We start from the raw sequence: 14,386 nt of genomic DNA, 5'->3' as shown, positions 1-14,386 counted from the left end.
TGAAGCTCCCGGAAGGGGCGGCACAGGTCTTCCTGGTTGCTGCCACTGCAGAGAGCCCGTGGGCAGCACCACACGAGAGAACTTGAGCCTCGGGACCACAGGTAAGACCAACTTTTCTGCTGCAAGAAAGCTGCCTGGTGAACTCAAGACACAGGCCCACAGGAACAGCTGAAGACCTGTAGAGAGGAAAAACTACACGCCCGAAAGCAGAACACTCTGTCCCCATAACTGACTGAAAGAGAGGAAAACAGGTCTACAGCACTCCTGACACACAGGCTTATAGGACAGTCTAGCCACTGTCAGAAATAGCAGAACAAAGTAACACTAGAGATAATCTGATGGCGAGAGGCAAGCGCAGGAACCCAAGCAACAGAAACCAAGACTACATGGCACCATCGGAGCCCAATTCTCCCATCAAAACAAACATGGAATATCCAAACACACCAGAAAAGCAAGATCTAGTTTCAAAATCATTTTTGATCATGATGCTGGAGGACTTCAAGAAAGACATGAAGAACTCCCTTAGAGAACAAGTAGAAGCCTACAGAGAGGAATCGTAAAAATGCCTGAAAGAATCGCAAAAATCCCTGAAAGAATTCCAGGAAAACATAAATAAACAAGTAGAAGCCCATAGAGAGGAGACACAAAAATCCCTGAAAGAATTCCAGGAAAACATAAATAAACAAGTAGAAGCCCATAGAGAGGAGACACAAAAATCCCTGAAAGAATTCCAGGAAAACACAATCAAACAGTTGAAGGAATTAAAAATGGAAATAGAAGCAATCAAGAAAGAACACATGGAAACAACCCTGGATATAGAAAACCAAAAGAAGAGACAAGGAGCTGTAGATACAAGCTTCACCAACAGAATACAAGAGATGGAAGAGAGAATCTCAGGAGCAGAAGATTCCATAGAAATCATTGACTCAACTGTCAAAGATAATGTAAAGCAGAAAAAGCTACTGGTCCAAAACATACAGGAAATCCAGGACTCAATGAGAAGATCAAACCTAAGGATAATAGGTATAGAAGAGAGTGAAGACTCCCAGCTCAAAGGACCAGTAAATATCTTCAACAAAATCGTAGAAGAAAACTTCCCTAACCTAAAAAAAGAGATACCCATAGACATACAAGAAGCCTACAGAACTCCAAATAGATTGGACCAGAAAAGAAACACCTCCCGTCACATAATTGTCAAAACACCAAACGCACAAAATAAAGAAAGAATATTAAAAGCAGTAAGGGAAAAAGGTCAAGTAACATATAAAGGGAGACCTATCAGAATCACACCAGACTTCTCGCCAGAAACTATGAAGGCCAGAAGATCCTGGACTGATGTCATACAGACCCTAAGAGAACACAAATGCCAGCCCAGGTTAATGTATCCAGCAAAACTCTCAATTAACATTGATGGAGAAACCAAGATATTCCATGACAAAACCAAATTTACACAATATCTTTCTACAAATCCAGCACTACAAAGGATAATAAATGGTAAAGCCCAACATAAGGAGGCAAGCTATACCCTAGAAGAAGCAAGAAACTAATCGTCTTGGCCACAAAACAAAGAGAATGAAAGCACACAAACATAACCTCACATCCAAATATGAATATAAAGGGAAACAATAATCACTATTCCTTAATATCTCTCAATATCAATGGCCTCAACTCCCCAATAAAAAGACATAGATTAACAAACTGGATACGCAACGAGGACCCTGCATTCTGCTGCCTACAGGAAACACACCTCAGAGACAAAGACAGACACTACCTCAGAGTGAAAGGCTGGAAAACAACTTTCCAAGCAAATGGTCAGAAGAAGCAAGCTGGAGTAGCCATTCTAATATCAAATAAAATCAATTTCCAACTAAAAGTCATCAAAAAAGATAAGGAAGGACACTTCATATTCATCAAAGGAAAAATCCACCAAGATGAACTCTCAATCCTAAATATCTATGCCCCAAATACAAGGGCACCTACATACGTAAAAGAAACCTTACTAAAGCTCAAAACACACATTGCACCTCACACAATAATAGTGGGAGATTTCAACACCCCACTCTCATCAATGGACAGATCATGGAAACAGAAATTAAACAGTGATGTCGACAGACTAAGAGAAGTCATGAGCCAAATGGACTTAACGGATATTTATAGAACATTCTATCCTAAAGCAAAAGGATATACCTTCTTCTCAGCTCCTCATGGTACTTTCTCCAAAATTGACCATATAATTGGTCAAAAAACGGGCCTCAACAGGTACAGAAAGATAGAAATAATCCCATGCGTGCTATCGGACCACCACGGCCTAAAACTGGTCTTCAATAACAATAAGGGAAGAATGCCCACATATACGTGGAAATTGAACAATGCTCTACTCAATGATAACCTGGTCAAGGAAGAAATAAAGAAAGAAATTAAAAACTTTTTAGAATTTAATGAAAATGAAGATACAACATACCCAAACTTATGGGACACAATGAAAGCTGTGCTAAGAGGAAAACTCATAGCGCTGAGTGCCTGCAGAAAGAAACAGGAAAGAGCATATGTCAGCAGCTTGACAGCACACCTAAAAGCTCTAGAACAAAAAGAAGCAAATACACCCAGGAGGAGTAGAAGGCAGGAAATAATCAAACTCAGAGCTGAAATCAACCAAGTAGAAACAAAAAGGACCATAGAAAGAATCAACAGAACCAAAAGTTGGTTCTTTGAGAAAATCAACAAGATAGATAAACCCTTAGCCAGACTAACGAGAGGACACAGAGAGTGCGTCCAAATTAACAAAATCAGAAATGAAAAGGGAGACATAACTACAGATTCAGAGGAAATTCAAAAAATCATCAGATCTTACTATAAAAACCTATATTCAACAAAATTTGAAAATCTTCAGGAAATGGACAATTTCCTAGACAGATACCAGGTATCGAAGTTAAATCAGGAACAGATAAACCAGTTAAACAACCCCATAACTCCTAAGGAAATAGAAGCAGTCATTAAAGGTCTCCCAACCAAAAAGAGCCCAGGTCCAGACGGGTTTAGTGCAGAATTCTATCAAACCTTCATAGAAGACCTCATACCAATATTATCCAAACTATTCCACAAAATTGAAACAGATGGAGCACTACCGAATTCCTTCTATGAAGCCATAATCACTCTTATACCTAAACCACACAAAGACACAACAAAGAAAGAGAACTTCAGACCAATTTCCCTTATGAATATCGACGCAAAAATACTCAATAAAATTCTGGCAAACCGAATTCAAGAGCACATCAAAACAATCATCCACCATGATCAAGTAGGCTTCATCCCAGGCATGCAGGGATGGTTTAATATACGGAAAACCATCAACGTGATCCATTATATAAACAAACTGAAAGAACAGAACCACATGATCATTTCATTAGATGCTGAGAAAGCATTTGACAAAATTCAACACCCCTTCATGATAAAAGTCCTGGAAAGAATAGGAATTCAAGGCCCATACCTAAACATAGTAAAAGCCATATACAGCAAACCAGTTGCTAACATTAAACTAAATGGAGAGAAACTTGAAGCAATCCCACTAAAATCAGGGACTAGACAAGGCTGCCCACTCTCTCCCTACTTATTCAATATAGTTCTTGAAGTTCTAGCCAGAGCAATCAGACAACAAAAGATCATCAAGGGGATACAGATCGGAAAAGAAGAGGTCAAAATATCACTATTTGCAGATGACATGATAGTATATTTAAGTGATCCCAAAAGTTCCACCAGAGAACTACTAAAGCTGATAAACAACTTCGGCAAAGTGGCTGGGTATAAAATTAACTCAAATAAATCAGTTGCCTTCCTCTATACAAAAGAGAAACAAGCCGAGAAAGAAATTAGGGAAAGGACACCCTTCATAATAGACCCAAATAATATAAAGTACCTCGGTGTGACTTTAACCAAGCAAGTAAAAGATCTGTACAATAAGAACTTCAAGACACTGAGGAAAGAAATTGAAGAAGACCTCAGAAGATGGAAAGATCTCCCATGCTCATGGGTTGGCAGGATTAATATAGTAAAAATGGCCATTTTACCAAAAGCAATCTACAGATTCAATGCAATCCCCATCAAAATACCAATCCAATTCTTCAAAGAGTTAGACAGAACAATTTACAAATTCATCTGGAATAACAAAAAACCCAGGATAGCTAAAGCTATCCTCAACAATAAAAGGACTTCAGGGGGAATCACTATCCCTGAACTCAAGCAGTATTACAGAGCAATAGTGATAAAAACTGCATGGTATTGGTACAGAGACAGACAGATAGACCAATGGAATAGAATTGAAGACCCAGAAATGAACCCACACACCTATGGTCACTTGATTTTTGACAAAGGAGCCAAAACCATCCAATGGAAAAAAGATAGCATTTTCAGCAAATGGTGCTGGTTCAACTGGAGGGCAACATGTAGAAGAATGCAGATCGATCCATGCTTATCACCCTGTACAAGCTTAAGTCCAAGTGGATCAAGGACCTCCACATCAAACCAGACACACTCAAACTAATAGAAGAAAAACTAGGGAAGCATCTGGAACACATAGGCACTGGAAAAAATTTCCTGAACAAAACACCAATGGCTTATGCTCTAAGATCAAGAATCGACAAATGGGATCTCATAAAACTGCAAAGCTTCTGTAAGGCAAAGGACACTGTGGTTAGGACAAAACGGCAACCAACAGATTGGGAAAAGATCTTTACCAATCCTACAACAGATAGAGGCCTTATATCCAAAATATACAAAGAACTCAAGAAGTTAGACCGCAGGGAAACAAATAACCCTATTAAAAAATGGGGTTCAGAGCTAAACAAAGAATTCACAGCTGAGGAATGCCGAATGGCTGAGAAACACCTAAAGAAATGTTCAACATCTTTAGTCATAAGGGAAATGCAAATCAAAACAACCCTGAGATTTCACCTCACACCAGTGAGAATGGCTAAGATCAAAAACTCAGGTGACAGCAGATGCTGGCGAGGATGTGGAGAAAGAGGAACACTCCTCCATTGTTGGTGGGATTGCAGACTGGTAAAACCATTCTGGAAATCAGTCTGGAGGTTCCTCAGAAAATTGGACATTGAACTGCCTGAGGATCCAGCTATACCTCTCTTGGGCATATACCCAAAAGATGCCTCAACATATAAAAGAGACACGTGCTCCACTATGTTCATCGCAGCCTTATTTATAATAGCCAGAAAATGGAAAGAACCCAGATGCCCTTCAACTGAGGAATGGATACAGAAAATGTGGTACATCTACACAATGGAATATTACTCAGCTATCAAAAACAACGAGTTTATGAAATTCGTAGGCAAATGGTTGGAACTGGAAAATATCATCCTGAGTGAGCTAACCCAATCACAGAAAGACATACATGGTATGCACTCATTGATAAGTGGCTATTAGCCCAAATGCTTGAATTACCCTAGATCCCTAGAACAAACGAAACTCAAGATGGATGATCAAAATGTGAATGCTTCACTCCTTCTTTAAATGAGGAAAAAGAATACCCTTGGCAGGGAAGGGAGAGGCAAAGATTAAAACAGAGACTGAAGGAACACCCATTCAGAGCCTGCCCCACATGTGGCCCATGCATATACAGCCATCCAATTAGACAAGATGGATGAAGCAAAGAAGTGCAGACCGACAGGAGCCGGATGTAGATCGCTCCTGAGAGACACAGCCAGAATACAGCAAATACAGAGGCGAATGCCAGCAGCAAACCACTGAACTGAGAATAGGTCCCCTGTTGAAGGAATCAGAGAAAGAACTGGAAGAGCTTGAAGGGGCTCGAGACCCCAAAAGTACAACAATGCCAAGCAACCAGAGCTTCCAGGGACTAAGCCACTACCTAAAGACTATACATGGACTGACCCTGGACTCTGACCCCATAGGTAGCAATGAATATCCTAGTAAGAGCACCAGTGGAAGGGGAAGCCCTGGGTCCTGCTAAGACTGAACCCCCAGTGAACTAGTCTATGGGGGGAGGGCGGCAATGGGGGGAGGGTTGGGAGGGGAACACCCATAAGGAAGGGGAGGGGGGAGGGGGATGTTTGCCCGGAAACCGGGAAAGGGAATAACACTCGAAATGTATATAAGAAATACTCAAGTTAATAAAAAAATAAATAAATAAATAAATAAATAAATAAAAAGGAGAGAGAGAGAGAGAGAGAAACAAAGAGGATGGAAAAGGAATGAATAAATAAATATATACATACATACATACATACATTCATACATACATTCATTCATACATACATTCATACATTCATTCATGGATACATTCATACATACATACATTCATACATACATACATACATACATACATACATACATGGCACTGTTAGAGGACAGGAGTGACTGTGTAGTCAATTTGGCCAAAATGAGGTCCTTCCCTCATGGGGGTCTTGTGCACAACGGCTACAGGCAACCATCTTCTTGGTAGTGTATGAAGCCTGCTGCTTATAAGGGCTACACTTAAGAACCTTGGGGACAGATTTCTGGTAGATACTCATATGCCTTTATTTCCTGCTCTTTCCAATCTAGGCTCCAGAGATGTGTGCTGTGCCCTTGGGAGGGTCTAGAGCATGGTGGTCATTTTCACATTGGTGAGGTCACCGTGTCCATAAGCACCAAGCTGCAGACCTGCGCACACACACAAGACTGAGGCCCATCATTAAGACAAGTGCGAGTGCAAGTTCTCCGGCAGCAGGAGATCCACATCGTGAAGAAGTAGGGCTTCAGCGAGTTTAATATAGATGAGTTGGAAGACTGGAAGCTGGGAATTGGTGAGTCCCAATGGCCATGGGTCACACATATCCCCAACTATGGTCCACTGGACCTGTGGTGAGCCCATCGCTCCTGAGAGCTTTCATTATGCTGAATCCTCCAGTCTGCCATGTTCAAAATAAATCCTCACATCCAGTCTAGGAAGAAAAAAAGATCAAATGGACAAGCACAATAAACAATTAAAATCCCTGAAGTGAGGTCGGTTTGAGTGTCAGGGAGACTTTATGCAGAATGAGTAATTATCAGTTAATGTCAAGGGCTTTGACTGCCACTGGTCTATGTCCAAAGCCTGGTTCCTCCATCTTCTGGGACCTAGGATAAATACATAATTGGTTTCTGCCTTAATTTCTTCATCTGTAAAATGGGGGTATTCCAAGTATCTATCTCACAAGGCTGCTATGAGGAATGATGATTGTTCATTTCTTTGTAACTGTTCGGTTCCTCTCCATCATGTTCTACTATGACGATGGGACACATCCTTGGCTGTACCCCGCAGCCTGGGTAACCTGGAACTGCACCCCATGGCTGTCTTTCCAGTGTGTTACTGGGTTAGACTTGACCACGTGAGAATTGTACGTTTGGAAGAGAAAAGCAAAGATTCAACCACACCTGTATGCTCCCAGGCCAGAGTACGTTGGGGCAGCATGCCAGTTCGTGTTGTCACTGACCCTCGGTGCTTCCCCAGTTCTCCTCAGAGCTCATCTGTGAGTACTGATGCATTCTGAGCCAGGGGGATGTCCACGCAGTCGCTACACTGACCTGGGGTGTCAGGTAGTAGGGTAGATGTCAAACATAGGTTCCAGTTTGTTCTCGGGGCTCTCATTGTCTGTCTGTGTTGACCCCGTTTCATATCTACCTTTCCTTCCCCTCCTGGTCTAGGTAACCTATAGCTATATGGATGGAGAAGCACCAACCTTGCATAGACTCCTCCAGAAGCTCCCACAACCGGGCAACAGCTGCTCCCTGAAGTGAATCCCTATTTATTCTATATCCCTTGCAGCTTCTCGGTTGGACCCTTGACCTTTATAGAAGTCAGAACCAGAAGTAGTTCCAGAAGATGTGCTGTCTGAGCCATTTCTAGGCTATGTGAAATTAGCCCCCTGGTTTGATTTTACAGGCAGTAATGACCTAATTTCCACTAATAGAGAAGAAAGCACAGAGCATGAGAGGTGACAGTTAACCTCCGACGTCAGCTTGACTGAATTTAGAGTCTCTCCGGAGAAACATTTTTGGGTATGCCTTTGAGGGCGTTTGCAGAGAGCTGTAACGGAAGAGGGGAGACCCGCCCTGAATATGGCCGGCACCATTCTGAACTGAATGCAAAGAAGCGGTGAGCGGGGTACAGCATTCATCTCTGTCTCCTTCCAGGCTGCAGACCAGCAGGAAGGACCAGCTTCCTTGACCGCCTGCTGCTGTGCCTTCACCACCATGATGGGCAGTACTCTCAAGTCAGGAGGCAAAATGAATGCTTATTCCCTTAACTTATTCCTGGTAAGATATTTGGCCACAGTGATGAGGAAAAGAAGTAACTAATATGGATATGGAAAAGTACCTCCAACGTCCCTGTTTACATCTCTCAGCATGTCTAAAGAAAACAATAGGACTGAGTCTCTGTCACAGAACGCACATAAACATACATACAAGTGGGCAAACCAGCTGTTTCTCTCAGAGCTTTCGATAGGCCTGGCTGAAGGACCAGAAATCACCTATGATCGTCCCTCAAACCACCTCCCCCACCTCGGGTTTTGTTTTGTTTTGTTTTTGTTTTTGTTTTTGTTTTTGTTTTTGTTTTTGTAGTGACAGAGCTAAGATTTCCAAAAACCAAACCAAAAGTCCAATCCAAACAAACTCCAAAATCTCTTTTGGTAAAAGTCAGGGCATTGGCTGGGAAATGGGTTCCCAAATTTGGCAAAAAAAATGTCAATGCAGCTGGAGACCTTAAGTCCCCAGATTCTATCAAACTACCTATTTTGTTTGCTTGCTTTTGTTTTGTTCTGAGACAGGGTTTCTCTGTGTATCCCTGGATATCATGGAACTCACAGGCCAGCCTCAAGTTCAGAGATCCACCTACCTCTGCCTCCCAAGTGCTGGGATTAGAGGCTCTCGACACCACAGCCCTGTCAAAGGGTCTTTAGCAGAAGTCATAGTTCTTCCTCTCCTGTTGGATGCTTGTCAACAGCGTGTCTGAAGATCTTCCCGTAGTCTCTTCCAGGACCATTGGCCATTAGCCCCCTACAGAGCCGAGTCCTCCTCAGTGTCAAACATGCACCCTCCCTTATTTCCCATTGCCAGACGCAAACCATTCCCAGCTTAAATATGAGCCATGAGGTTGCAATACATAACCCAAGACCCACAAGACGGTATTAACTAATCCCAACAGGAGCGAAGAGGAAAATCCAGGATCTACGTGTTAAGAATATACTGCTGGATTGCATTAATTTACATAGGTAACTATAATAATATGTGTTATGTAACAGATTCAGAGATTCATGATTTCTTGTGTGTAGTCAAGTAGCCATGGAACTTACAGGCCATTGTTTCTTTTTTTGAAGACTTATTTATTATATATATATGAGTACACTGTAGCTGTCTTCAGACACACCAGAAGAGGGCATCAGATCCCATTACAGATGGTTGTGAGCTACCATGTGGTTGCTGGGAATTGAACTCAGGGCCTCTGGAAGAGCAGTCAGTGCTCTTAACCACTGAGCCATCTCTCCAGCCCATTGTATTTTCTTTTTTAAAGATTGTCTATTTTAATGTGTTTGAGTATCTGACTGTATGTGTGAATGTGTACTAATGTGTGCCCAGTACCTATGGAGATCAGAAGAGGGAAACTGGATCCTCTGAAACTGGAATCGTGTAATAGGATGTGTTGGGAACCGAACCCATCCTCTGTAAATGCAATGTGTGCTTTTAGCAGCTGAGCCGGCTCTCTAGCCCCTCTCTTACCTTTCTCATTTGGTTGAGCAAATCTGAACCCAAAGAGGCTACCTTTGGGTTATTCAACCTTTACTCAGCAAGGAGAGGGCGTCTCATACAGAATGAACAGAAATAGAAAATGCAAGTCCTAGTTTCAAATATGCTCAGTCTTTATCAGAAGCCTGGGATAGTGACTCATGCCTTTCCCAGTACTTAAGCCAGGGGATCTCTGTTGAGTTTGAAGCCTGCCTGATGGAGCTCCAGAATGGCCAGAGCTACATACACCACAGTGAAAGCCTGCCTCAGAAAAAAAAAAATTGTGGAAATAAATTGGTTCTTTTCTCACCTGTATCTAAAAATTTCAGCCTTTGTGAAGTTGGTCCCACTTCTCATTGTGAGTATGAAAGTCACAGCCTTGCCATTGCAAGTTTGAAATATTCTGTCCTCATAAGGTCTGCACAATGAGGTTAATATTAATGAGAGCATCCAGCTGACTTCTCTTAGCCATCCAAGCACAAAGCTGCCGCCGCCGCCGCCGCCGCCGCCACCCGCCGCCACCACCACCACCACCACCACCACCACCACCACCACCACCACCCCCAATTGTTCTCTCTCCTTTGGAATTCATCCCTTGGGCTAAAGTAAACACACTGCTTTCCCCAGCAATTAATTCCACGGCAACCATGCCCCTTGAAACTTTGTTGCTTACGACCCCAGGTATGGAAATTTGACTTCCTTTGCATGTTAGTTTTATTGACACAGCAGCAGACCCCAAGAGCCAACACAAGACAAGGTGTCTGGGGGTTTTCTCTGCTCCTGTCTCTAGAAATGCTCAGCCAAAAAGCTCTTGTGAACCTAACAATACTGTTGGCCGCCTGAGTGCTTCTTAAAGAAGGATTAGCCCTTGGATGCTCTCCTGACTCTTCAACTGAGTTTCTGGGTTTTAAAAAACTTAAAAACTTATTTCCCACCCCAGAATTTTTTTATATAAAAATTTTAAAGTTGGAGCATTCAGTAAAATTTACGTTTTGATTGAATAATATATTTTTGGTTCAAATGTGTTCCAATTTATTGTAAGGGATGTTACTAAATTTTTATTTTAGGATTTCTCTAAAATTCAGTTTTAACTTTTACCTTGTTTTTAAATACATTACACACACACACACACACACACACACACACACACACACACACACACACAAGAACTAGAGATATGACTCAGTGGTTAAGAGCACTGACTGCTCTTCCAGAGGTCCTGAGTTCAATTCCCAGCAACCACATGGTGGCTCACAACCATCTGTAATGGGATCTGATGCCCTCTTCTGGTGTGCATGAAGACAGCTACAGTGTGTTTATATATATTAAATAAATAAATCTTTAAAAAAAACACATTACACATATTCCTATGTATTTTAAACTCGTAAGTGTAAATCGCTGAGTTTTAGAGCAATCATGGCCCTATACAATAGAGTTTTGATCAATAATGGAACCCATGTGAGATTGAACAGAGTGGGGACATTATAGTTGTCTTTGGGAAGGGATGTTTCATGATGTTTATTCAATGATTAAATCACCTAGTGGCACATTTAAGCAGCCTGTGACTGTCCATCCAAAGACTTACACAACTCAAGCCACAGCCTAATTTCAGTCATTCTGAGCACCCTGGAAGGAAGTATTGCTATTACCAGCCACATTACAGCACAGCTCCTTAGCTCTGTGGTCCCAGATAATTAAGTCACTTCTTTATCTTCCCGTTTTTGGACATTCATGTACAAGGCATTATGCGGTATGTGGTGTTCCGTGCCTGGCTTCATTCACTTAGCAAAGTTTCCGTATGTTGGTATCATATATTGGTGAGCTCTATACCTTCCTTGGGATCTGGTTAGCTGATATGGAGTAAGTCCATTTTGCCTAACCAAAGATCAAAGCAATGCTTTCCTAACAGACTCAGATCCCAGCCTGGATGTTTGCCTCTCTTGACTCCCTTGACTTTCAAGGTTTGTTATTATAGATTTGGATATTTGGAACCAGACTGAACCTTCTAGGACTAGCATTGGGGCAGCTGATGAAGTCCCCTGAGGCAGAGGGGAAGCGATGGATAAATATATGGAATCCTAAATTTATGACCTGAAATAGGTAGGCCTTCTATCTTCTCTCTAGGTTGGTTGGTTTTTATTGTCAGCTTGACACAACCTTGAGTCACCTGGGAAGAGGGGACATCAACTGAGGAATTGGTCAGAGTAGATTAAACTCTGGTCATGTCTGTGAGGGAATGGCTTGATATGGAAGGGTCCAACCCACTGTGGGCGGCGCCATCCCTAGGCAGGTGAGCCTGGGCAATATTAGAAAGCGAACTGAACCCTACTGAGTCAGTGAGTGAGCCAGAGAACCAGCTGACAAGCAGTGATTCTCATGGTTTCTACTTTAAGCAACAGCCTTAAATTCCTGCCCTGAGTTCCTTTAATGAGGGAAGTATGAGCCAAATAAACCCTTTCCTCCCTGGATCGCTTTTGGTCAGAATACACAGCAACAGGAGGCAAAGTAGGACATGTCTTCTGCCTTCTAGTCCTTTCCTTTGTTTTGCTGTTTGTAGTGCCATCTTATCTTGTTTGTCACCCAATTTTCCCTTCTTGAAATGTTAGGGAAGAAAGGTAAGGAAGATCGTGTGATTCCACAAGGGTGTGCGCTTAACTTCACTCTAGCTGCCACCTCTGACCCCAGCAGGTCCTAGCTTAGGCTGCCCAGGAGCGCCTGCTTTCTCAATGACCATCCTCATTCCCAGGTTCCTGACATTTCCCCTCTCCACAGCACAGCAACCCCAAGCCCACGGTCCTGATAAACTCATCATACTCACAGCCTCATTGCAACAAATCTAAGTTATCGCTGCTCACAGATTTTTCTGTTGGATCATGGCGGAGAAAACATTTAACGGTTCAGCCAGATCCCCTTACCCCCGCCCCCTCCATTCCATGTACAGCTACTTTTTGCCTTCCTCGGGATTCTAGAATTTTACCCTCTCAGTTAAGTCACACAGCTTGGCTGCTGAGAAGCAGACATCCCGCAGGAGGGGTCCGAGCGGTTAGCGCACCACCCCCCCTCTGCCTTGCGTGACAGGATGCTGCGTGCATGCCTGACAGAATCCAGGACACCGTTCCTTACCCTCTACTTGTTAAATATGTATTTTGAACTTGATGTAGCTTTCAGCTTAAGCTTCCGACACAGCTGTGGCCAGCATCAAGAGCTGCCCCAGAGGGCCTCCCCTCACCCTTCCCTCCCACAGAGAAACCTGCTCTAACCCCACAGAGCACGCTCAGATGGCAGAGGGAATTTATATCACACAGAAAGAAGAAAAGTACTAACAAGCACCTTTCCCCATCCCTGGCAGAGAGGTCAACTCAAATGAAGCGCTCACCAAACACACTTCTGAGGTGACAAGCTAGGATAAAAAGTTGTTCCAAAAGTTGAGTTTCTGGAGGCGTTTTATTTTGGGTGTTCAATCAACTTCAAATTCCAAATATTTATGGTTTCTGACAGCAGGCTGTCTACTTTGCAACATGGTTGCCCTGGGGCAGCGTTCTTGCCTGTCTGAAGTCTAGAGCCAGAATGACAGATGGGACTCCTTTTGTGCTGTGGGAACAATATTCCTCCTCTGACTTGGCCAGAACATCAATGGCCTCCAGAAAGGAAACGCTGGCCGAGGTGTGGTCACCCACACCTGTAATCTCAGCACCAGGGAGCAAGAGGCACGAGAGTCACAAGTTGGAGTCGGGCTGGGCTATACAAGAGAGCCTGTCTAAAATATTTTCTAAGAGAAATGAAAGGAAGAAGACCAAGAAGGAAAAAGATCCCACCCTCCAGACCTCCCTCCTCAGCTTCTGCTCGAACCCTTGACCAATTTAAAGAGGAAACAGTAGCACTGTTCAAGTTTGATTGTGATCATGCTAAAAACTGCAGGCCAGAATGAGATTAAGTGTTTGTTGTATGGTAAAAACTAAACTCAAAAGAAACGTGTTCAAAATGAGAAATACAGAGCTAGAGAAATGGCTGAGGGGTTGAAGACACTGGATCCCAAACCTGACAGTCAGAATTCGATCTCCAGAAACCGCCTGGTGGAAGAAGAGAGAACCAACTCTGACCTCTGTCTACACATTTGCCATATGCACAATCTCCTCTCCGCCAACACACAGAGACACACACCCATATGCACACACAAAAATACACACGCGATTAATTATGTGATTTAAAAGGTGGGAAACCTATTAAGAAACAAAATACGTTCTGGTCTTCAATTGGGTCAGGATGAGGAGTCAAGTAGGGATAGGACTGTATACCAGCATTCTATCAACGTGTGTTAGCTAGCTCATACATACAATTATTGCTTAATTTCATTTCCCTCAAGAGGCCTCTTGTGAAGCACAACCAACACTTGTCTTAACAACCTGTGCATTCGCCATTGTACGCTGGCCACACCCGTAGTAAGCAAGGCTCTAGGAAGCCTAGCAGCTGAAGTCAATGTACTGTGTGCATTTCTTGCAAATGCTCAGAACTTTATAAAGTATAAAAATGATAAGTAAGGGGGGAGGGAGGGAAAACTGCATTCAGGATGTAATGTGTATGAAAAGAATTAATAAAGGAAAATGCTAATAAA

The 14,386-nt window shown here is 42.7% G+C and overlaps 1 long non-coding RNA gene and 1 other non-coding gene across 4 annotated transcripts; one reads left to right on the top strand and one right to left on the bottom strand.

Moving 5' to 3' along the window:
• The first annotated feature begins 6,389 nt into the window (after window positions 1–6,389).
• LOC120097672 (small nucleolar RNA SNORA70) lies at window positions 6,390–6,525 on the top strand. Its single transcript, XR_005495220.1, has one exon. It is a non-coding gene; the product is annotated as a small nucleolar RNA SNORA70 (small nucleolar RNA).
• LOC102551690 (uncharacterized) lies at window positions 6,525–12,737 on the bottom strand. Of its 3 annotated transcripts, XR_010058389.1 has the most exons (4): window positions 12,593–12,737; window positions 8,888–9,048; window positions 7,426–7,575; window positions 6,525–6,953 (listed from the first exon to the last, which is right to left on the bottom strand). It is a non-coding gene; the product is annotated as an uncharacterized LOC102551690 (long non-coding RNA). The 3 variants fall into 3 exon arrangements; XR_360464.4 differs by lacking the exon at window positions 8,888–9,048; XR_010058390.1 differs by lacking the exon at window positions 12,593–12,737 and having other exon boundaries at window positions 7,426–10,251.
• Window positions 12,738–14,386: the final 1,649 nt, after the last annotated feature.

The sequence above is a fragment of the Rattus norvegicus genome, chromosome 16 (assembly GCF_036323735.1).
Source record: "Rattus norvegicus strain BN/NHsdMcwi chromosome 16, GRCr8, whole genome shotgun sequence".
Classification (NCBI taxonomy): Eukaryota; Metazoa; Chordata; class Mammalia; order Rodentia; family Muridae; genus Rattus; species Rattus norvegicus.
Note: the sequence above shows the minus strand (reverse complement) of the source record. Positions and strands in the feature narration are given on the sequence as shown.